Below are 24,367 nucleotides of genomic sequence, written 5' to 3' on the forward strand. Positions count from 1 at the left end.
GAATAGAGAGTCCCAGTTCCTTGAGGTCTATTATGTTGATATCGTATGCAACTACCACATAGCAAGCTCCAGACATTCCGCTGAGAAATGTAAGGCATTAAAGCACAAGATCCAGAACCTGATGGATTCAGGGACATGGGCTATCGAAGAATGATGAGGGCATTGCATCTACCACTTGCACTAAGAGCATAGTTTTGTTTGAACTCGTTTTTTTTCCTTCTTTAATATTTTATTAAATATTTTAATCTTTGATGACTGAATTTATGCTACCTTCTAAGGTTGAACAATTGAACGAGTTTTAATCTTTAGTTCTTTGAATATCGAATGAATTATATATTCTTTTAGTTATTCAAGAATTATAGATTTTTGACATATGGAAATATTAGACCTTTCTTATCCTGTCTAAAACCTCAAAATAAAATATCTCGATTCTTTACCTGAAATAATTCATGGTCACTTCCAAATAACCAAAATTTGACATTATCCATCTTTGAGACTTTGAAATATTGCCTTTATCCTTTTGATACAAAAAGTCATACCCATACATTTTCTTGAGCCAATAAATTCAAACCATCATCTTCTTAAACTTCAAACCAACTTTTTTTTACCAATAAGACCTACAGACATTGAGTACAAGATGTTCACTTGAACATGATCCTTCCTACAATAAGACAATGTGGGGCATCTCGAATCAATTTTTTGAGAATGAACCTGAGCAATAGAGACATGCTGGAAGAAGCAGGCATGAAACAAGAAATTAATTCAAAATAATTCTATCATGCATTAATCACAATATTTTTATGTGAATAAAAATTAATCATGAAAATCTATCCCCTGGGGATACCTCTTTTGTAAAGACTTCTGTGTATGAAATGATGAATGAAATTCTTTCATTATCCCTTCACAATAGAACAAAATATATCTCTTGTGTCCCCATTTGAGCATGAATGATATTTTCTTCTGATTCAACCTTAACCAAGGATCACCCTCCACACTGGGGGGCAAGATGAAGGAAATCTGCTCGCATGAGTGAAGACTATCAATCTTGATGAGACACCGAAAGGTGAACCAAATGTAAAGTGCGAAGATCAAATCAAGGCAAGGATAAAAACAAAGAGAAAAAGCAAAGAAATAAAAAACAAAGAGAAAAAACAAAGAAATAAAAAAACAAAGAGCAAAGAGAAAAAAAAACAAAGAGCAAAGAAAAAACACAAATAAAGCAAAGAGAAAGAAAAAAACAAAGAAAAAACAAACGAAAATGCAAAGAAAAAGAAGACAAAAAGAACATGCAAAGAGTCCATCGACTCAAATGACGTATCGAGCTTCAAACTATGAGATTAATCAAGCACAATCATTCCATAATCACTTCACTCGAAGATCATAGAGCATCTAGAGAAAATAAAGGACATACGAGCATATCCAAATTGAGCAAGACAAGATCGAAGATATCATAATAAATTGATCCTTGGTTCAATTACCCTTAAACACTTGTTTGGGCCTATTTATCCCTTTCTTTCATAACCGTGAACCATGGCCTATGTTACGTGCCTTAAAAGTCCCTTCTAATCATACATGGATTTTTAAACATAAGAGATTATCTTCAGATTTTATCCCGCCCATCAAGATTAATTTTTTTACAAAAGGTTTTCTAAAATCTTTAATGCATGATAGAGAAAAATAACAAAGGGGGCTCAAGATGTAAATTCTGAGTAACGTCTTGAAACCAAAGGATGATTCAAGTTGAAAACCTGAAAAGGCGGCTCGAATATGAAGATTGTACAACTATTGCATTGGAGGTGATCGTACAAATCCCTTGATGAGGCATCGCATGACCCGAATAAGATCATGAGAGCTGAGAGTCGGAGATCACTTCCAATAAATGAGTACAGAAGCTAGTCCATCATATCAGTGACCATCAAAGAAATAAGAAGGCTAAACCATTTGACCAAAAATAACAACATGAGGCATTTTTATCCTTTCATTACTTAACCATTTCTCAAAGATAGCATTGATCTTGACACTTGTCAAATAGCTATAATTTATTGAAGGATTAATAGTGTAATTAATTATTTGATATTCAATGAACTCTTGTTTTATGATTTGTCAATTGTGAAACCTCGAAAGGGGTAATATTTTCAAACTTTTGATTAAACATTTTTCAAAACTCTTTTAATTGATATTTTCAGACTTTTTTGAAAATAAAAGAAGAAGAAAAACGTTTTTCAAACAAGACAATATCTCTGGAGTTGATCTTTGTAGTTGACACGTGGTTCTCAAACAAAAAGCTCATGCTTAGAATCAGTGTTGAAGCAAGAAATGATGAATGTTGGGCATTTTTGAAAGCTTGTATCATCCAGGTGTACATCATCATTTAATTGAGAAGACATCAATGAGTCAAAAAATGTGAGAAGAATGAAAATGGTGAAGCAGAGACAGTGGAGCTTACTATATGACTGTGTTGTCCATTGTCACAATATACAGTTGCATTATTCTGATGATTTCCCATGCATTAATACTGGCAAACCAAAGTGTTCCACTTATATTACTACTAAGATTTTCTCTTCGGTGTCCTTACAATGATATACAAAAGCCTTGAACACTATGCAAAGAGCTTCCCTGGTCGAAAATCTAGATAGAAGCCACAAGAAATGATGAATAAATTGCCAAATATTTGGGGACATCCAAACTCCTTGGAGCTCCAAAGTTCCTCCTTTGTGTTTTACCTGACAGGAAAATTATGATATTTTATGAATCTTGTCGAGTTTGTCATAGTCACACAGTGTATGGCTCCAACCATGGTCAATGATCAGTACCTTATAAATTTGCTTATAAGAATCAATGCACAGCTTGGAGAACTGAATTCGATGTCAGCAATTGAGCAAACGTTTTCAAATCTAGTTGTTTCTAAGGTTCAAACCATCATCTTTGGCATGGATGTGTATCATGGCTCTCTGGGGCAGTCTGATATTCCAATCAATTATTGTGGTGGTTAACTCCAGGCAGTGGTCTTTGATTTCTCGCTACAGGGCAGCTATGCGTACATAATTTCTGAGGCATTGAAATGATAGATTCTCTTTTCAAACCATATGGCAAGGATGATGATGGTATCATGATGAAAGCTCTATTGGATTTCTATACAAGTCCAGACAAAGGAAGTAAAATTCATCAGGGGAAAAATTTGCTGGGGCAAGAGGAAATTGTCACAAATCCAAATATTGCTAGGATGCACACTATTGCAAACAAAGAATGAAGATTGCTCATGCAATTATTCCCACCATTGATCAAGAAAACATACATCAATACATATATACATCTTACATGGAAATTTCATATTTGCATCAAACATTCATCATCATGTGCAATAAAGAATTTGATTTTCCCTCTCATGAGGATATGTTTTAAAAAAAAATCACTTGAAATCTTGTCTTTATCAAAGACATTTTCCTCTTTCATGAGAAAAAAATTAAAAAATTCATCAAATCAAACACTTCAAATAAATTTCATCTTGGCATCCATCATAACATCCAAGATAGGCAGTCATAAATATACCATTTCGATCTTTCAGGAAATAAAAGCTTAGAAATTACCAAATGTATTCAACCTGAAAGAACAATGAAATCTATAGATTTGATTTCCTGAAGTCAACAATCATCTCTTCTAAAGACACTTCCTCAACAAGCAGACTTTCTATCGCCTTTAAAGGTGTTTTTCTTAAAACAAAATTTTGTCTCGCTTGAGACAGATTTATAAAAACAAATTTTGTCTCACTTAAGATAACTTCTCTTAAAACAAACTTCGTCTCGCTTGAGACATTTTTCCTTTGAGATACAAATTTCGAATTTGCTTCACTTGAAACAAAATTAATCTCACTTGAGATTGTTGTTTCTTTCAAAACAAATTTCATCTCGCTTAAGACATTTTTCCTTTGAGATACAAATTTCGAATTTGCTTCACTTGGAACAAAATTAATCTCACTTGCGATTGTTATTTATTCCAAAACAAATTTTGTCTCACTTGAGATATTTTCCCTCAGAATACAAATTTCAAAGTTGTTTAATTGAAACAAAATTAATCTCACTTGAGATTTTCAAAATCGATTCGTCTCGCGTGAGACAGTTTCCCCTTTAAACACAAATTTTGTCTCTCTTGAGACAGTTTCTCTCGAAACAAATCTTTGAGTCTGTTCCTTTTGAAAAAATCTTTGAGTCTGTTTCTCTTAACAAAATCATATGTGAGTCTATTTCTTTAAACACAAATATTGTCCCTCTTGAGATAGTTTCTAATGAAAAACCAACCATTGAGATTGTTTCTTTGGAAACAAAATTTTGTCTCACCTGAGACAGTTTCTTTTGAGAAAAACCTTTGAGTCTGTTTCTTTGGAAACAAAATTTACCATTTTGAGTATGTTTCCCTTGAAACAAAACAAATATCTTTGAGATCATTTCCCTTGAAACGAATTTTGTGTCTTTCGAGACAGTTGCTTTTGAAACACAACATCTTTGAGTTTGTTTTTTTAAAACAAATCTTTGAGTCTGTTTCTTTTGAACCATATCTTTGAGTCAGTTTCTCTTGAAACCATAATCCCTAAGGATGGCCAACCATCCTCATCACGTAGAAACTGTGTCATACCTTGACCAGACCTCCTCATCACGTAGGAGTAGTGTCAACCATAGATAACCAGCCATCCTCATCACGTAGGAACCAAGTTATCACCACTTCTAAAGATGGCCAGCCGTCCTCATCACGTAGGAACAGTGTCATTCCCCGACCAGACCTTCTCATCACGTAGGAGCCGTGTCACCCCTGATAACCAGTCGTCCTCATCATGTAGGAACTGTGTTATCATTCCTAAAGATGGCATGCCCTCTTCATCACGTATGAGCAGTGTTATTCCTCAACCACATCTTCTCATCACGTAGAAGTTGTGTCACCCTTCGACGACCAGACCCCTTCATCACGTATGAGCAGTGTCATCACCAACAACAAACATTACCCAATTTATAAGCAAAAAGGGGGAGAACTAGATAAAAACATGTTCTCTTGTTGCGTTTGCCCAATTCTTGTTAACATAAGAATGTGCAAAGAGGGGCAGCTGTAGACGCCCATTTTTGTTTGAGTCTTCTTTTTATTATTTTATTATTATTATTATTATTATTATTTATTAATATTACATTTTATATATCATTTTACAGGCCCAAACATCACAAACCCGAAGCCCAAATATAAATGCATTCAACCCAGCCTAGCAACTGACCCAGACCCTACTAGGGTTTCCCTTCTCTGCCCTAATGCCACAACATCAGGACCGTCTGATGTGGACCCATCCAACCGTCTAGATCAATGACCATTTAGGGTATGAAACCCTAAGCATAATTGCTTCCATTATCATCGAACCTCTGATGCCGCCACCAACACAGACCTGCAATAACACAGTGACCACCATTAACTTATCAGTCATTAGGCAGAGAGAAAAAATAATAAAAAATGCCTATCAACTTATCACCTCGAACGCTCACCGGAGTCGAAGAATACGAAGAGTTTTTTGCAGATCTCCAGTTTTTGGACCATTTTCAGGAGAAACGAGCCATGGATTAGTGACCGGAATGAAAGGGTGCTTTGAACAATACCCTTTCCTCTCTGCTCTGGCGCCGGCATACGGCGACGACCGCTGGCCAGTGGCGGCCAACGTGGTGAAGCTCCACAAGGGGGTGAGCTTCGATTGAAGCTCTGGAGAGAACTCTCTCATTTTCTCTCTTTCTCTTTCTCATGCTAAAGAGAAAATGAAGCAAATGGGTAAAGATGGCCCGATTTTGGTTTTATATCCAACCAGCAAAACGATTCTGTTTCTGGGGAGAACCTTCTGCGTGTTTTCGTATTATGGGTAAATCACCATTTAGGTTCATCGCTGTTGTAATTTGTTTATTTTAATCATGAAATGAAATGGGATATTATCACGTTGGTCCTCACCAAAAATTATTTCTTCTGTTTTAGCCATAATATTTTATGCATGTTTATTTTGGTCACTGTAAATTATTTTTTTAATTATTTTTTATTTTTTTATGTAATTTTGCATAGTTGTATTTTAGTCCTAATTACGATCTATGGGTTATTTGTATTTTTGGTCCCTATATTTATTTTAAATTAATTATTAGTGCTTTGATTTGTTCATGTTTATTAGCCTCTTTAGTTTTCTATTTTTTTATTTTAGTCATTTAAAGGTTTGTATTTTCTATTTAGCCCCCTAAATTTCTATTTTTACTGTTTTAGTCCTTAAGTTTCTATTTTTCTATTTTGGTCCTTTAGGGTTTTATTTTTTCTATTTTGGTCTTACAAGTTATTATTAATCATATTTTGGCCCCTTAAATTATTTGTTGTTATGTTTTAATCCTTTATGAATTTGTATATTTAACATGTTGTAAATGCTAATGTTTTAGGTTGCAAATATTTTGTTTATTATCTTACATTGTATTGGTTTCTATTATATTTCATTAAATATTAACATTATCCAAAACATTAAGAACTCGTATTTATAGCATGGGCGTAGAAAGTATCACTTGATAGAAGTGGTACAATTTAATAGGACATTAGAACTAAACGGCACTTGAAATAAATCAAATTTTAGTTTGTTAATTGTTAATTCATTTTTATTTTACACTGAACAATGCGAGTTATGTATTTTATTTTTCGCAACTGTCAATTTGCAATTTATATTCGATATGCATCTTTTACATATTTGACGATATAATATTCTTTAACAATGAAAAATAGTTGAAATAGTTTTCCCGGCGGAGGATTGCTAATTTCAATATTTTTTATCGAATTAAAGGATTTTCTTTAAATAGTTAATTCGAAGCAAATTAAACAATGTTCAATAAACATATCATCTATTAACTTCATATTCGATTTATAATTTCCACCATTACGACAACGTGTAAGCAACACAGTACCATTTTTTGGGCGTTGTGGGGGTGCTAATCCTTCCCCACACGTAACCGACTCCCGAATCCATTTAATCGAATATTTGGTGACGCAGACCAAATTTTGTCTTATAAAATGATTTTTCTTAAAATTGTTTTAAAAAGACATTTTTAGGTATTCGACCTACCTAACTCAAAGGTCGATGGTGACTCTTTTCTATTTTATTCAAATAAATTCAAAAGCACCAATTTTCTCAAATTAAAGTCATAATTGTTTTTTAAATAATAAATAATTGTTTTGTAAAAAATGGTTATGACACAAATCATATTGTTTTTCCGATTTAGATGTTTAATTTTTTTTATTAAAGTAAGTGTTTAATTTTCGATGTTATTATTTTAGAAAAAAATAAAAATAGTGTCAAAATAACTTTTAAATAATATGATTTTTTATACTAAAATGAAATATCGAAGATTAAAATGCTTAAAAAATAAGAGTGAAGGTGAGTGCTTAATTACATGTTAAGTTTTTTGTATAGAAGCCTCTAGTTTTATTAAAAATAGGAAATATTCCAAATTACAATGAAGATTTACAATCATAATAGTAAATTCAACATATTATTAAGACAATCTCCTAAAATCATGGAAATACAAACTAGACACTTAAGATCACATAAGGACCATACAAGGAAATATTAAAAACCTAACCAAGAAACTGAAACAAAGATAGATGCAAGTATGTCTGATCGTATCGACAAATGAACCACAAAAGGGGATCAAACTACAAAAAGACCAGCGAATCATACTTTAACGACATGAAAAGCTATCCACGAACACATATTAGGTATTCAAATCCAATCTGAGGGTCCAACGCAGAGAAGGTTAACAAGATAACATATAAGAACAATCTTTATCAGTCGTGACAATATCAAATCAACCCTTAGAAAAAAAGATAAATGAAAATTGTCGCGGTCGTCTTTCGGTTGGGCCCGGAATTGGGCTTCGAGTTGAATAATTGGATTAGAGTCACCACTGATCATTTTAAAACGATATTTAGGCTGATCGGACACCATGCATTTTACCAGAAATGTGTCGGGTTCATGAGTCGGTTACGGTCAAGTAAGGATTAGTACCCTTGAACCGCCCTTTCGATAACAATTAATTTGTCGGCAATCTTTAATTGCGAAAATTAAAATTAAAATTGAAATTTAAAACATTCGATTCAAATTACTTATCTTTTGATCGATTGAAATTATTACTGAAAAAGGCAAAAAGAATGTTAGATAGAAAAATAAATAAATAAAAAGGAAAAGGAAAAAAAACATAAAATATAAAAATATAAAAAATGAATCAAAGGAAAAAAGAAACAAATACTAAACAATAAAATAAATAAAGAAAATGAAAAAATGAAAAAAATAAAATAACAATAAAGAAAAATAAAAAAAATATTATTTTAAAAGTAATAAAATGGAAACAATATGAAGTAAAAATAAATAATACTAATAATAAAAAAATAAAATAAAATAAGAATTTAGGGGTCAAATTACAAAATATGTAAAATATAATTGGGGATCGAATTGAATCAGTTGAAAATTCAGTGGCCAAATTGCATACAGTGACTGAAATGAATTCCGCTTCAAACGTTGAGGGACTGCGGAGAGAAATTAACTATCCCCTAATTACACCCAAGCCCCTCGTATATAAATACCCCTTTAAACCCTAAAATTATCATTTCAACACCAAAACACAAAAAAAAGACTAAACACTCTCCCCTCTTCTCCTAGGTCGGTCGGAGCCTGGCCACCCCTCCGGTGGCCAACCACCGTACGCCGCCACCTCCGGTGGTCGGAGACCGAGATAACACCTAGATCGGAGCAAATCTAGTTGCTAAGTTACTGTCCCTTACCCTTTTCAGACGATTGCTTCTCCTCTTAGCGCTTATCCGATTGAACGATGCTTTTCCTTTTTTTATTCTTTTCTTTACTGCTTTTTGTTTTGTGTTTGTTTCCTTTGTTCTTATTGTGGGATCGCAACCTTTGGTTAGTATTCGATATGTTTATGGTGGTTTGGTATTGTGATGTTTGGCTCGATCTCGTTGGTTCCCGTGGGTTTCCCGTGTGTTCTCTGTGCTCCTCACTGTTGGTTCCCGTGGGTATTTATATCCCCCAGTTGGGGTTGTTCTCTGTTTGTTTTGGGGGTTGTTTACCCCTGTTTCCCGATTAAATCGGGATGGTCGGTTGTTGTTTGCTGAGGACCCGTGATGATGCAGTCCTGGGTAATCCTTGTTCGAACACCGTGAATCTCGGCCAGTGTGACTGTGACCCTTCAGTTTTGACTATTGTGCAGCGCTTCTCCTATTAGAATGTGTAAACCCTAATTTAGAGATTAGGTTAGGTCATGCCCAACCCTAATTGGGTATCTAGACCCACACACATTACCTCGATTTTGGACCTAATAAATAAAAAAAGAAAAAAGAACGAGTAAATAATAAAATAAAAAATGAATAATAAAAATTATATAATATATATATATATATATATAGTATACTATATAATATATTTTAAAAAAATTGTTTTAAAACTATATAATATATATTTCAAAAATATTTTCAAAATCATATATTATATATATATTAAAATGTTTTCAAAACTATATATTATATATAATTTTTGAAATGTCAAAAGGATTTTTAAAAACTATATAATATATAAATGTTTTCAAAATGTTTTCAAAACTATATATTATATATATTTTAAAAATGTTTTCAAAAACTATATATTATATATAATTTTCAAAATGTTTTAAAAACTATATATTATATATATTTTTCACAATGATTTTTAAAAACTATATAATATATAAATGTCTTCAAAATGTTTTCAAAACTATATATTATATATATTTTAAAAATGTTTTTAAAAACTATATAATATATATTTTTGAAAAACGTTTTCTGAAAATTATATATTATATTTTGTCAAAAACGTTTTCAAAAACCTATATTACTATATACATATATATATATAATAAAATAAAATAAAAAATCAGGGTGAAAATGAGTGTCTACAGCTGTCCCTCTTTGTCTTTTTTCGTGGAACCAAAAATAGGACAAAGATAAAAGGACACAAATTTTCGCTCAGTGGAGTTGAAAAACGATTTGAATTAGGAATAACTCCCTATCGAATTTGAGTTGCGAATGGCTCCCCTGTCGCGAAGTCGAGTCCATGTTGAAATGATAGGGAATTAAACCGTAGTTCGGAATTTGAATCAGGATGCAGCTTCTTGTTGCCCAATTGTAGCCAACCTCGGTCTTCTTCTAGGTTTAAAGACATTGGTTAAAAATTTGACTGGAAAATAGTTCATTGACCCTACCTTGTGGTTGACAGGCCCTCGAGCTGAACAAAATTGAACTCAAAACGTCTTTGTTGACAGATAGCTTTTCTCGACTTAAGTTGTGCTGCCGAAAAACGGTTTCTTATCACTAAGGCACGGTTAACCCATGTCTTCTTCTCGACTTGAAAACCTCGACTGCAATCGGAAAGTAGTGTGATTGATGTGTCATCGAGCTGAATGGAATCGAACTCAATAATTTTGTTGACCGATGCCCTTCTTACCTTGAGCTATGCAGTAAACTTGATATGCCTTTGAGCTGAATGTAATCGAACTTGAAGGTCTTTTGTTGACAGATAACCCTTCTCGTCACGAGTTATGTTGTAAATGATGTGCCTTTGAGCTGAGTGTAATCGAACTTGAAGGTCTTGGTTGGCAGATAGCCCTTCTTGCCTTGAGTTATACTATAAATGATGCGCTCTTGAGCTGAGTGTAATTGAACTCGAAGGTCTTTGTTGACAGATAACCCTTCTAGCCTTGATTTATACTGCAAATAATGTGCCTTGGAGCCGAGTGTAATCGAACTCGAAGGTCTTGGTTGGAAAATAACCCTTCTTGCCTTGAGCTATGATGCAAATGATGTGCATTGGAGCTGAGCATAGTCGAACTCAAAGGTCTTTGGTTGGCAGATAACCATTCTAGCCTTGAGTTATGCTGCAAATGAAATGCCTTTGAGCTGAGCGTAGTCGAACTTGAAGGTCTTTTGTTGGCAAATAACCATGCTTGCCTTTGGCTATGTTGTAAATGATGTGCCTTGGAGCTGAGCATAGTCAAACTCGAAGGTCTTTAGTTGGCAGATAACTCTTCTAGCCTTGAGTTATGTTGCAAATGATATGCCTTTGAGCTGAGCATAGTCAAACTTGAAGGTCTTTTGTTGGAAAATATCCGTTCTTTCCTTGAGCTATTTGCAAATGATATGCCTTTGAGCTGAGCGTAGTCGAACTCAAAGGTCTTTGGTTGGTAGATAACCCTTCTAACCTTGAGTTAAGCTACAAATGATAAGCCTTTGAGCTTAGTGTAGTCGAACTCGAAGGTCTTTTGTTGGCAAATAACCCTTATTGCCTTGAGCTATGTTACAAATGATGTGCCTTCGAGCTGAGCGTAGTCGAACTCGAAGGTCTTTGGTTGGCAGATAACCCTTGTAGCCTTGAGTTATGCTGCAAATAATATTCCTTTGAGCTGAGCGTAGTCAAACTCGAAGGTATTTTGTTGGCAAATAGCCCTTCTTGCCTTGAGCTATTTTGCAAATGATATGCCTTGGAACTTAGCGTAGTCAAACTCGAATGTCTTTGGTTGGTAGATAACCCTTCTAGCCTTGAGTTATACTGCAAATTATATGCCTTTGAGCTGAGTGTAGTCGAAATTGAAAGTCTTTTGTTGGCAAATAGCCCTTCTTACCTTGAGCTATATTGCAAATGATGTGCCTTGGAGCTGAGCGTAGTCGAACAAGAAGGTCTTTGGTTGGTAGATAACCCTTCTAGCCTTGAGTTATACTGTAAATAATATGCCTTTGAACTGAGAGTAGTCAAACTTGAAGGTCTTTTGTTGGCAAATAGCTCTTCTTCCTTGAGCTATGTTGCAAATGATATGCCTTGGAGCTGAGTGTAATCGAACTCGAAGGTCTTTTGTTGAAGGTGCTTATGAATCGAGTATCTTTCATTTTGGAGTCAAAACTTGACTATAAAAGCTGCAAAACATTATGTATGTGAAAACAATGACGAATGTGATGATCTTAAGTATGTCTAAGATGCATGCAACATGAATTAGCTTTATCTCCTGGATAGAGTCTCATGCTTTGTCTGTCGATCTGGTTCTGGGAATCAATCGTGCCCCATTTTCTTCTCGGGTTTCAGCTTCAAGGACCTTTCATATTTGAGATTGTCCTATTTGAAAATGTTTTTCTCTTTTCTCTTATTTTAGGAGGGAAAGAAAAAAGGATATAAGAATTCTGTAAAACATTGCTCCTTAATTTAGGCTTGCAATCAAATCAAATCATAAACATGAATTCAAAGAATATAAAAAGAATCAATAGCTCTTTCATGCTTTTAGAGTCATAGCTCTTTGACAAATGTTCAAATGGATGAGTTGGTTTTAGGTTGGCCTCCTATTTTCTAAGGTTTCAGCCATTAAAAAATGTCATTTTTTCGGTCATTGCACCATGTTATAGTCTAGGTGTTTTTGAAAGTCAAGGAATTTCATTTTTAGAGTTCAATTTCCAAACAACTAACCTAAACTAGATTTGATTACTCGACTATTCTATCTGTGAAGATCATTATCATCACTGAACGTCTTAAACAAAAAGTATAGAAATGTCATATGCAAAAGATGCCCCATGTTGTCCGCATCTATGTACATCTAAAGACCAAGCCTCTTTTCATTCTTTTATGAGAGGAGAAGGCTATATCGGTTCTTGTAAGGGTAATGTATGGTGTTTGGGCCTTTCGGGGTAAAGTCCTTGTTTTGTTACTTTGTCAAAGATCTGTAACTCTAAATCATTTACAGAGTGTTTTAATTCAGTTAATATTCAAAGAATTGCAAGTTTGCAAGTTTTATTCCTTGCTCGCCATCTTTAAAGTAACATAAATTTATTCAAATGTCTTCACAAAAAACTTGAGAAAAGATAAAAAAACAAATTCAAAAAAATTGCCTCAAATGATGAAATGATCTTCTTCACTTGGATGCCCCAAGTTGTTGAAGTCGATCCAGTTTTGGTTACGCATCTTCTGCACGATTCTCTTGAATGCGTAACAGTTCTCAATGGTGTGCCTTGGGACACCACCGTGATATTCACAATGAGCATTATCATCATACCACTTGGAGTATGGGGGCTTCATCTGCACGATTCTCTTGAATGCGTAACAGTTCTCAATGGTGTGCCTTGGGACACCACCGTGATATTCACAATGAGCATTATCATCATACCACTTGGAGTATGGGGGCTTCATGGGTTCCACCGGATATGGTGACACTACGTGGGTGTCAAGAAGTTGCTGATAAAACTCTTTTTAGGTCATGGGAATAGGGTCGAAATGTTCCATTTCCCTCCTGGGTTCTCTGAAATCTTGTTTAGAAGTACCTGACAATACAACTGTAATTGATTTTGGGTTGGATATTATAACATCCTTATTGACATGGTTGATGTTGTTAACCTCTCCATCCCTCTCCCTCATAGGAGGTTTTTTACTGGCTTCCCCATCCTTAATTTTTCCCTTTTTATGGCCAACTCGATAATTTCTCTGGCCATAACCAAGTCTGAAAAACTTCCTGATGTGATTGCCACCAAGTGTCCGAAGTATAGAGCCTTCAGGGTCTGTACAAAAAGCTTAAGGGTTTCTTTCTCATCCAAGGGCAGATGAACTTGTACAACTAAATCCCTCCATTTTTGTGCATATTTCCTGAAACTCTCGTTATGCTTCTTTTCCATGCTTTATAGCATAACTCGATCTGGCCTCATGTCATTGAAGTTCTTGTATTGTTCCAGAAATGACTTGGCCAGGTCTTTCCAGGTCTTGATATATGATCGGCTTAACTAGTTGTACCATCAGATGGCTGAGCCCGACAGACTCTCCTAGAAGCAGTAGATCATGAGTTGGTTGTTTCCTCCATATCTCTGGTTTATCTTGTCTTCTAACTCTCTTTGAAGCTTCAACATGTTCTCCTCGATCTGAGTGATTCTTGCTTCCATCTTCTTATTTTTCAAGCGGGTTTTATGCGGATAGGGTATGTCCAACGCTTGAGGTGGTGTGTCCAGTATTTGTTCCTTTGACGAGACATTCCTCCGTTAGTTAATGAAAATTCAAAGGAATGCAAAATATGTCTAAATGCATGATGCATGAAATGTTCGAAACATTGATCCAAAAAATGTGTGTTATTATAAATAATCCTTATTGGGGACAAAAGTGCTACGTCTTAAGAAACAAAAAACATTTTAAAGGTATAGACCCCTGGACAACTTCTGATAGGTTGTTCTATTTTTTCTGTCACCAATTAAATACCCTATCGAACTGCTCAGGCTTCTCTGGCTAAACTATGCAAGTGATGAGATGCTTGCTCTAAAAAATCTCAAATGAATGCAACTCTGACTTTCACTCTCTACCAAGCTTATTCCTAACGAAAGCGCCATTGGAGCCCTTCATCCGAAGTTTATCGGCTTGTTTCTTGAACTCGTCAATAATGGTCTCCAACTTAGCTAAGGTTTCACCACCATCTTGTTCTCGTAGTTTTCGAAAGGACTCTCCGGGTCAGTAACCTTTTCCTCGTCTTACCCCTGCAACCTTTTCCAGCTCAAAAAGTCTACTTTTGGTGTGCATAGTGTATATCCCGGTCCATTATGAATATTCTTTGACCGTAGATGGACTTCTGAGCTTTTCATCTCTTGTATTATCCCCCTTTGTCCATTAATGTAAATTATTTATGTTTAACGAACACGTTTTTGTTGGATCAACACCTATTTTGAATGATGATGCAAAAGATGAAAATAAAATAAAAAGAATAAAAATGAAAAGAGTTAGTAAGGTCAAGATAAAAAAACAATCATGAAAATAAAAGTCCTACCCCACATGCTTATTATTTCTACCCAGACATGATCTCTATCCCACATGTTGATTTTGAACCAGTCCTAACCATATAAATTTCTATTTCACATGCTTTGAACAGAAAATAAAGCAGGAAATAATTTAGGCACCCAAGGGTTTGAAATGAGGTTTTGGGGTGCGCTCTAATTCCTTGTATTCTCCAAGTTTAGGTTCTAAAGAAGGTACTCGAGTTCTCTTTGCTGGTGGCCCTTTGGGCTTGCCAGACCTTTAGTCCTAAGCCTATTACAAGCTCATTTGGACTAAGTTAAACTCGAGATGAAACATTCTCTTATGCCCATACATAGAATAAATTCACACAAAAGCATAAGGTATATGAACCCATAAGGTTACTTGCTAGGCCCATACAGAGAATAAATTCTCACGAGAGCGTCGCTTTCACCCCCACTTAAAATGGGTTTGAAGCTCAGGTATAGAGCCTGAGATGAAAATTTTGAAAAATCTGAAATCATTGAAAAAACGTCAATACAACTATTTATTTGAAAAGATAATCAAAGATATATAATTGGAACCGAATAAATAAATTTAAATTTACTATTTTCGCATAAAAAGACATCCAAAAATTAATTCTGGCCTGACTCACTTACATGTCTCCAGTGGAGTCGCCAAACTGTCGCGACGGTCTTTCAGTTGGATCCGGAATTGGGCTTTGACTTGAATAATTGGATTAGAGTCACCACCGATCATTTTAAAATGATTTGTAGGCTGATCGGACACCATCTTACATGATTTGCATTTTACCAAAAATGTATCAAGTTCGGGAGTCGATTATGATCAAGGAAGGATTAGCACCATTGAATTGCCCTTTCGGTACCAATTAATTTGCCGGTTGTCTTTAATTGCGAAAATTAAAATTAAAATTAAAATTTAAGACATTCGATTCGAATTACTTACCATTTGATCGATTGAAATTATTACCGAAAAGGCAAAAAGAATATTAGATAGAAAAATAAAAAGGAAAAAACATAAAATAAAAAGAAAAAAAAATATAATATATAATAAAAAAATATTAAAAAAATGAATCAAAGGAAAAAAGAAACAAAGACTAAAAAATAAAAAAAATAAAAAGATATTATTTTAAAAGTAATAAAATGGAAACAATATGAAATAAAAATAAATAATACTAATAATAAAAAATAAAATAAATAAGAATTTAGGGGCCAAATTATAAAAGATGTAAAATATAAATGGGGACCGAATTGAATCAATTGAAAATCCAGTTGCCAAAAATCATACAGAGACTGAACTCAATTGCGCTTCAAACATTGAGGGACTACGGAGAGAAATCAACTATCCCCTAATTACACCCAAGCCCTTGCATATAAATACCCCTTCAACCCCTAAAAGTATCATTTCAACACTAAAACACAAAAAAAAACCTAAACACTCTCCCCTCTTCTCCTAGGCCGGTCGGAGCCTGGCCACCCATCCGGTGGCCAACCACCATCCGCCACCGCCTCCGGTGGTCGAAGAAAACCCAAACGCACCAAAACACTCACCTCTGCCCCCAGTCCCGATTCTAGCCCCGAAATACCAAGATAACACCTAGATCGGAGTAGATCTAGCCATGAAGTTACTATCCCTTACCCTTTTTCGACGATTCCTTCTCCTCCAAGGGCTTCTCCGGTTGAACGATGCTTTCCTCTTTTTTATGATTTTCTATATTGCTTTTTATTTTGTGTTTGTTTCCTTTGTGCTTATTGTGGGATCGCTGCCTTTTCTTGGTATTCGATGTGTTTGTGGTAGTTTGGTATTGTGATGTTTGCTCGATCTCGTTGATTCTCGTGGGTTTCCCATGCTCCTCACCGTTTGTTCCTGTGGGTATTTATTGCCCCCAATCGGGGTTATTTTTCATTTGTTTCGGGGATCGTTTACCCCCTATTTCCCGATTAAATCGGGATGATCGGTTGTTGTTTGTTGAGGACCCAGGATGATGCAGTCCCTAGCTATCCCTGTTCGAACGCTGAGAATCTCGGCCGACGTGACTGTGACCCTTCGGTTTTGACCACTGTGTGGCACTTCTCCTGTTAGAATGTGTAAACCCTAATTTAGAGATTAGGCTAGGTTAGGCCCAACCCTAATTGGGTATCCAGCCCACACACATTACCTCGATTTTAGACCTAATAAATAAAAAAAAGAAAAAAATGAGTAAATAATAAAATAAAAAATGAATAATAATATATATATATATATATATATATATAATATTTAAAAAAATTTGTTTTAAAGCTATATAATATATATTTCAAAAATATTTTCAAAATCATATATTATATATATTTTAAAATGTTTTCAAAACTATATATTATATATATTTTAAAAATGTTTTTAAAAACTATATAATATATATATTTTTTTCGAAAATCGTTTTCAAAAATTATATATTATATTTTTTCAAAAACGTTTTCAAAAAACTATATTACTAGATACATGTCATACAGGCAGACTTATTGAAAATCAAAAAATAAAAGAAAATAAAGATGTGATATAAAAATAAAAGGATAATTAAAACTATCGGCAGTCGTTAATTAACATTAAAGTGAGGAGTGAACCAATTAACTCTTCAAGAGTTAAAGACTTTAAGTTCTTAGCCTCGATGATTGTCGTCTTCTTTGATTGCCAAGCTTTCGGAAGAGAGTAAACTAACTTCCTTACAAGCTTCTCGTTTGGAATGATCTCTCCATATGATTTGAAACCATTGACAATCGTTAAAAATCTATCCGTCATAGCTTTTGATATCTTCATCCGGTTTCATCCTGAAATTTTCTTAGCTATGAGTTAGGAGACTAATTTTAGATCATTTTACCTCGTCTGTGCCTTCATGATTGACTTGTAGTTTATCCCATATCTCTTTGGCAGTTGTACAAGATGAAACTCTCCCGTATTCATCCGGTCCAAGAGCACAAAAAATAAAATGGATAGCTTTTGAGTTGAGCTGGAACAATTGTCTCTGCTTCACTCCACGTTCTTGAAGGAGTGGAAGGTATGATGTATCTGTCTTCTATGATATTCCATGCTCCCATGTCACTTTCTTGAATGAAGTACCTCATTCTATTCTTCCAATAGGCATAGTTAGCTCCATTGAAGAAATGAGTCTTGTTGACGGGCATTGAATCAAGACCAAAGTCGAAGTTTAAAGTGGAGGCCATTGATGACTTGATTATCGATATAACTCTTCCCGAATAGACTCAAGAGGCGATTAAACCTTCAAATGAGTGAGGCTCTGATACCAATTGTTGAGTTAATTGATTGACGAAATAGCCAAGAGGGGGTGAATTGACAATAAAAATTTTGGTGGAAGCTTTTGCAGAAAATAGAAAATAATTACACAGTAATTTAGAGTGGTTCGACTTTCTCAACCAAAGTCTACTTCCACTACCTTAGCTATCCACACTAAGGATTTTCCACAAATTCACTAATTTGTCTTTCTTTTGAGGACAAAGAGTAACCTTACAAATCTCTCAAGAATTATACCCCAAATTCTTGATAACACTCTCTACCAAAGAGAACAATACAAATTTCACAAACTTACAGAAAAACCTCACAAGGCAAGATGTTTGCACAATTCTAGAACAAATAAAGTGTTGAAAACATTTTAATGTTTCGATATAACAAATTAAGTTAAATAAATTTTAAGATTTTACAAAAGATTTTTCGATATAATTATTCGAATATCAAAAATTACTCCAAGTCTTTCAAAGTTCATTTTAATCCTTACTAAAGTGTAAAAAATATGTTTTTATCTTTAAAACAATTTTACAAAGTATTTCGAGCCTTAATCGAGCCAAAAATAATTTCTTAATAAATCTCAAACCAAAATGGGAAGATTGCCCGGAGGGAACCGATTCCCCCCCCAGGGTACCAATTCCCCCTGAATGGTTTGGCTCCGAGAAATAACAGATTGCCCGGAGGGAACCGATTCCCCCCTAGGGGGTACCGATTCCCCCTGTTTAACGGTCGAAATATTTTAATTTTACACTGCAGGAACCGATTCCCTATGAGGGGGTACCGATTCCCCCACGCTCCAAGCAGTTTTATTAATTGTTTTCACACTTAAAAGGATCCATTGACTCCACTAATCATCCCCAACGTTCAGAATCAATTGAAGGAGTATTTAAACAAGCTTAGAAGCCATTGACCAACAACAAGAAACAACAATCAACAAGAATCAAAGAGAAAGCATCAAACCTTAAGTATGAGCATTTTCAAGCCTATTTCATTCAATATTCATTTTTTCTTTCAAGAACACTTATTGAGCTCAATTGTATTATTCTTGAGTGTTCTTTCTTTGTTCTAGAATTGTGCAAACATCTTGCCTTGTGAGGTTTTTCTATAAGTTTGCGAAATTTGTATTGTTCTCATTGGGAGAGAGTGTTATCAAGAATTTGGGGTATAATTCTTGAGAGATTTGTAAGGTTACTCTTTGTCCTCAAAAGAAAGACAAATTAGAGAATTTTTGGAAAATCCTCAGTGTGGATAGCTAAGGTAGTGGACGTAGACTTTGGTTGAGAAAGTCGAACCACTCTAAATTGTTGTACAATTATTTTCTATTTTCTGCAAAAGCTTCCACCAAAATTTTTATTGCCAATTCACCCCCCTCTTGGCTATTTCATCGATCAATTAACTCAAAAATTGGTATCAGAGCCTCACTCATTTGAAGGTTTAATCGCATCTTGAGTCGATTCGGGAAGAGTTATTACGATAATCAAGTCATCAATGGCCGGCGCTTCAAACTCTGACTTCGTTCTTGATTCAATGCCCGTCAACAAGCCTCATTTCTTCAATAGAGCTAACTATGCCTATTAGAAGAATAGAATGATGTACTTCATTCTAGCAAGTGACATGGGAGCATGGAATGTCATAGAAGATGGATACATAAAACCTTCCACTTACCCAAGATTGTGGAGTGAAGAAGAAATAAGAATGTTCCAGCTCAATTCTAAAGCCATCCATATTATTTTTTGTGCTCTTGGACTAGATGAATATGGAAGAGTTTCATCTTGTACAATCACCAAAGAAATATGGGACAAACTACAAGTCACTCATGAAGGCACCGATGAGGTAAAAGAATCTAAAATTAGTCTTCTAACTCATAACTATGAAAAGTTTAAGATGAAATCGGATGAAGACATCAAAGCTATGATGTATAGATTTTCCACGATTGTCAATGGTCTCAAATCATATGGAGAGATCATTCCAAATGAAAAGCTTGTGAGGAAGTTGGTTTACTCACTTCCAAAATCATGGAAATCAAAGAAGACGACAATCATCGAGGCTAAGAACTTAAAGTCCTTAACCCTTGAGGAACAATCGGTTCACTCCTCACTCATGAAATGATGCTTCAAGATGAGGTAGACCTCAATAAGATTGATGAGACGCCAAAAGAGAAGGAGAAGGAGAATAAGAAGAATGTTGGAGTTACTCTCAAATCCACAAAAGATGAGAGTGATTTGGATGAAGATGACGATGGCGAGGAAATAGCATTATTTGCCAAACAGTTCAGAAAATTAATGAGGCCTAACCAAGGAAGAAAATTCAAACGAAATGAAGGCTTCAAAACTGAACCAAAGGAAAAGGACCCGATCATTTGCTATGAATGCAAAAAGTCGAGGCATTTAAATATGATTGCCCATAATTGAAGGGAAAGGGTCAATCAAAGAATAAGCACAAGGCTCACGTGGTACATGGAGTAATGAAGAATGTTCCGATGAAGAGGAACAAGAAGTAGCAAGCTTGTGCTTGATGGAATTCGGGGAAGATTCTAAGGTAAACTCTAACTCATTCAATTCGGATAAATTATCTTATGATTAGTTATTAGAGGATTATAATGGGTTGGCTTCGGATTATAAGACTTTATTTTCAAAATACAAAAATGATATTTCAAAACTAAAAAGTGAAAATAGTCTTATGTCCAAAACCAACAATGATCTTGAAAGTAAGATCAAAGAATTGCAAATAAAATTAAATGAATTTGAAAAGAAAAATATTGATTTGCATAATCTACTTTCAAGAGTCAACGATGATCATCAAAAGAAAATTGATGATCTTAAAGCTTCTTTTGATAAAGTTGGATCAAAACGTTTTGAAAAAGGAGAAAATTCAAAAACCAACTTTGTTAGAAAAAGTTTTAGAAACTACAATCATAGAGGTCCTAACGAACCTTAAATGGAAAAATCATTAGAAGTATATGGGTTCCTAAAGAACTCATTACTACTAAAGATAAGGATATCTTACACAAATGGATACCTAAGGGGACTAGGATTTTTGGAAACTAATGAATATGGACCCAAAAGAATTTGGGTACCAAAAATCAAAAATTAATCTATGTTTGTAGGAAAAAGAGCATTGCTACAGGGCACGAGAAACAAATTCAAACTCATGGTACCTTGATAGTGGATGCTCAAGACACATGACCAGAGATAAAAATCGGTTCATAGAGCTCAACGCCAAAAATGGAGGAGATGTGACTTTTTGACTTTTGGTGATAACTCAAAAGGTCACATTGAAGGTATAGACACTATAGGTAATACCTCTTCCATACAAATTAAGAATGTTTTATATTTGAATGGATTAAAGCATAATCTATTGAGTATTAGTCAATTGTATGATAAGGGATTCAATGTCATGTTTGATATTAATGGTTGTAAAGTCATTGGCATTGCATATAATCGGATTATGCTTGTTGGTCATAGAATAGGAAACATTTACATGGTGCATTTAGATTCTATAGATATGACTAATTTATGCCTAGTTTCTAAAGATGAGCATGATAGTTGGTTATGGCATAAGAGACTAGGACATGCTAGTATGAGTGTTTTGCAATAACTAATTCAAGGAGACTTAGTTAGAGGGTTGCCAAAGATAAAATTTGATAATGATAAAATCTGTGATGTTTGTGCTAAAGGAAAACAAAAACGAGTTTCTTTTAGATCCATTAATGACGTATCCACTAGTTGAGTATTACAATTGATTCATTTAGATCTTTTTAGGCCATCAAGAACTACTAGCTTGGGTGGAAAACAATATGCATTTGTCTTGGTAGATGACTACTCTAGTTATACTTGGGTTCTATTCTTAATTACTAAAGATGAAGCATTAGAAAAATTCATCACGTTTTCAAAAGTAATCCAAAACGGAAAAGGTTACTCTATAACTACTAGTGTTAGGAGTGATCATGGAACTAAATTTGAAAATCTTGGATTTACTGAATTTTGTAATTCTAATGGTATTAGCCATAATTTTTCAGCACCTAGAACCCCTCAACAAAATGGAGTTGTTGAGAGGAAAAATCAAACTTTAGAAAAAATGGCTAGAAAACTCCATATGAACTTTTTAAAAATAAAAATCCTAACATTAGCTATTTTCATCCTTTTGGATGTAAATGTTTTGTTTTAAACAACGGTAAATACAATATTGGCAAATTTGATGCTAAAAGTGATGAAGGAATTTTTCTAGTCTATTCCATAAATTCTAAAGCTTATCGAGTATTTAATAAAAGAACTTTATTTGTAGAAGAGTCTATACATGTTGTTTTCGATGATAATCCCCTTCCGAGGAAGGATTCTTGTGTGAATGATGATGTAGATATTATAAACATAAATGACGTCGGACATGATGTTGGAAAACTATCATCAAAGGAAGAAATGAATGATGAGGAAACTCAAGATCATCAAAGCAAAATGAATATTGAATGAAAAATAGGCTTGAAATGCTCAAACTTGAAGTTTGATGCTTTCTCTTTGATTCTCTCTTGATTCTAGTTGCTTGATGTTTCTTGTTTTGATCAATGGCTTCTAAGCTTGTTTAAATACACCTTGAATCACTTATGAATGTTAGGGATGATTAGTGGAGTAAATAGAGTCGTTATTGTGTGAAAACAATTAATAAAACTGGTTGGGAGCGTCGGTGCATCGATGCATGACCATAGTGCATCGGTGCATCAGTGTAAAATTCAAATATTTTGACCATTGGAACACTTAGTGCATCGATGCACCAAGTGTGCATCGATGCATAAAATGCATTCGATGTTTGAAAATAGCCTGAGTGCATCGGTGCATTGCTTGTGCATCGATGCATGAAATGCATTCGATGTTTTAATAAAACCCAAGTGCATCGATGCATAGAGAGTGCATCGATGCATGAAATGCATTCGATGTTCAATTTATTTAATAGTGCATCGATGCATGGATTGATGCATCAGTGCATGCCTTTGAAAAATTGATTTAAGCCTTGATTTTGGTTCAAAATACTTTGTGAAAATTGTTTCAAAAATAGTTTAAGTACAAATCACAATTTTACACATTTAGTAATTAAAATTGATCTTGAAAGACTTGAGTAATAATTTGATATCCGATTAATTAATTCGAATATACCTTAGAAAATTATTTGTAAAATCTTAAAATTCATTTAACTTAATTTGTTATCGAATATCAAAATGTTTTCAACAATCTCCCCCTTTTTGATATAACAAAACACTTGAGTAATTTTAAGATTTTCTTTGAAAAACTATTTTGAAAATCAAGTTTGAAATTACTTCCCCTTACTATAACATTTCTCCCCCTTTAAAACATTTTACACTTCTCCCCCTTTTTGTTAAATCAAAAAGACTCTACAATAACTTTACACGAGGTTTTGAAAAAATTAGCCAATTTATATTTAGAAACTTAAAGATTAAACTGCTAAGATCGAAGATCAAAAGAGAGATTAGCCATTAGTTTCATAATCAATATTCATAATAAAATGTGAAAAAGGCATAATTGGTCATAATGCAACTAATATGTAAATGATGCAAGAAAAAACCAAACCAAATATTTATAAGTTCAAACACAATCATTCAACTCCAAAATAGCAAAATGTTTAATCAATCCAAGTGTTAAGTTTAATCCCAAATACAATCAAACTAAAAAAGTCTAATCATCCATAGAAGGATCGGGAGGCGGAGGAGGAAATCGGGCTTGTATCTCAAGAGAGAGAGCATCCATGCGTGCAAGCATCTCCCTTTGAAACTCCATCTGACGAGCTTCTAAAGTGTCTAAGCGTTGTTTTACTGCTTCGTGAGTAGCAGTCAAGTGGGATTCGATGGAAGCATACCGTAAATCAAATGTCTCACAAAACGAACGAAAATATGGAGGCATTTGATCTTCTTGTGGAGATGGTTCCGGTGCAGGCTCGTCATCAGGTACGTGATCATCAATGTCTTGCATAAGCTGTTGAAATTCAGGATCATCGTCAGAAGCCAGAGCTAGAGGATGAGGAGGAGGAGCACGAGAGGAGCTAGGAGCAACTCGTGAGGAACTAGCTCCCAGAGTTTGCTTTCCGGGTCTAATTGACTGGTTACCTCGTCTTGTTTCCAATCCGCTTTCTTCAAGGATGTGAGATTGATTGGGTTTTGGAGAGGTATAGGATTGTCAAGAGAGATATCCGAACTAAGTTTGATAAAGAGATTGCTAAGAGACAATTAAATGTTTCAAC

The sequence above is a fragment of the Hibiscus syriacus genome, unplaced genomic scaffold (assembly GCF_006381635.1).
Source record: "Hibiscus syriacus cultivar Baekdansim isolate YM2019G1 unplaced genomic scaffold, ASM638163v2 tig00016004_pilon, whole genome shotgun sequence".
Taxonomy (NCBI): domain Eukaryota; kingdom Viridiplantae; phylum Streptophyta; class Magnoliopsida; order Malvales; family Malvaceae; genus Hibiscus; species Hibiscus syriacus.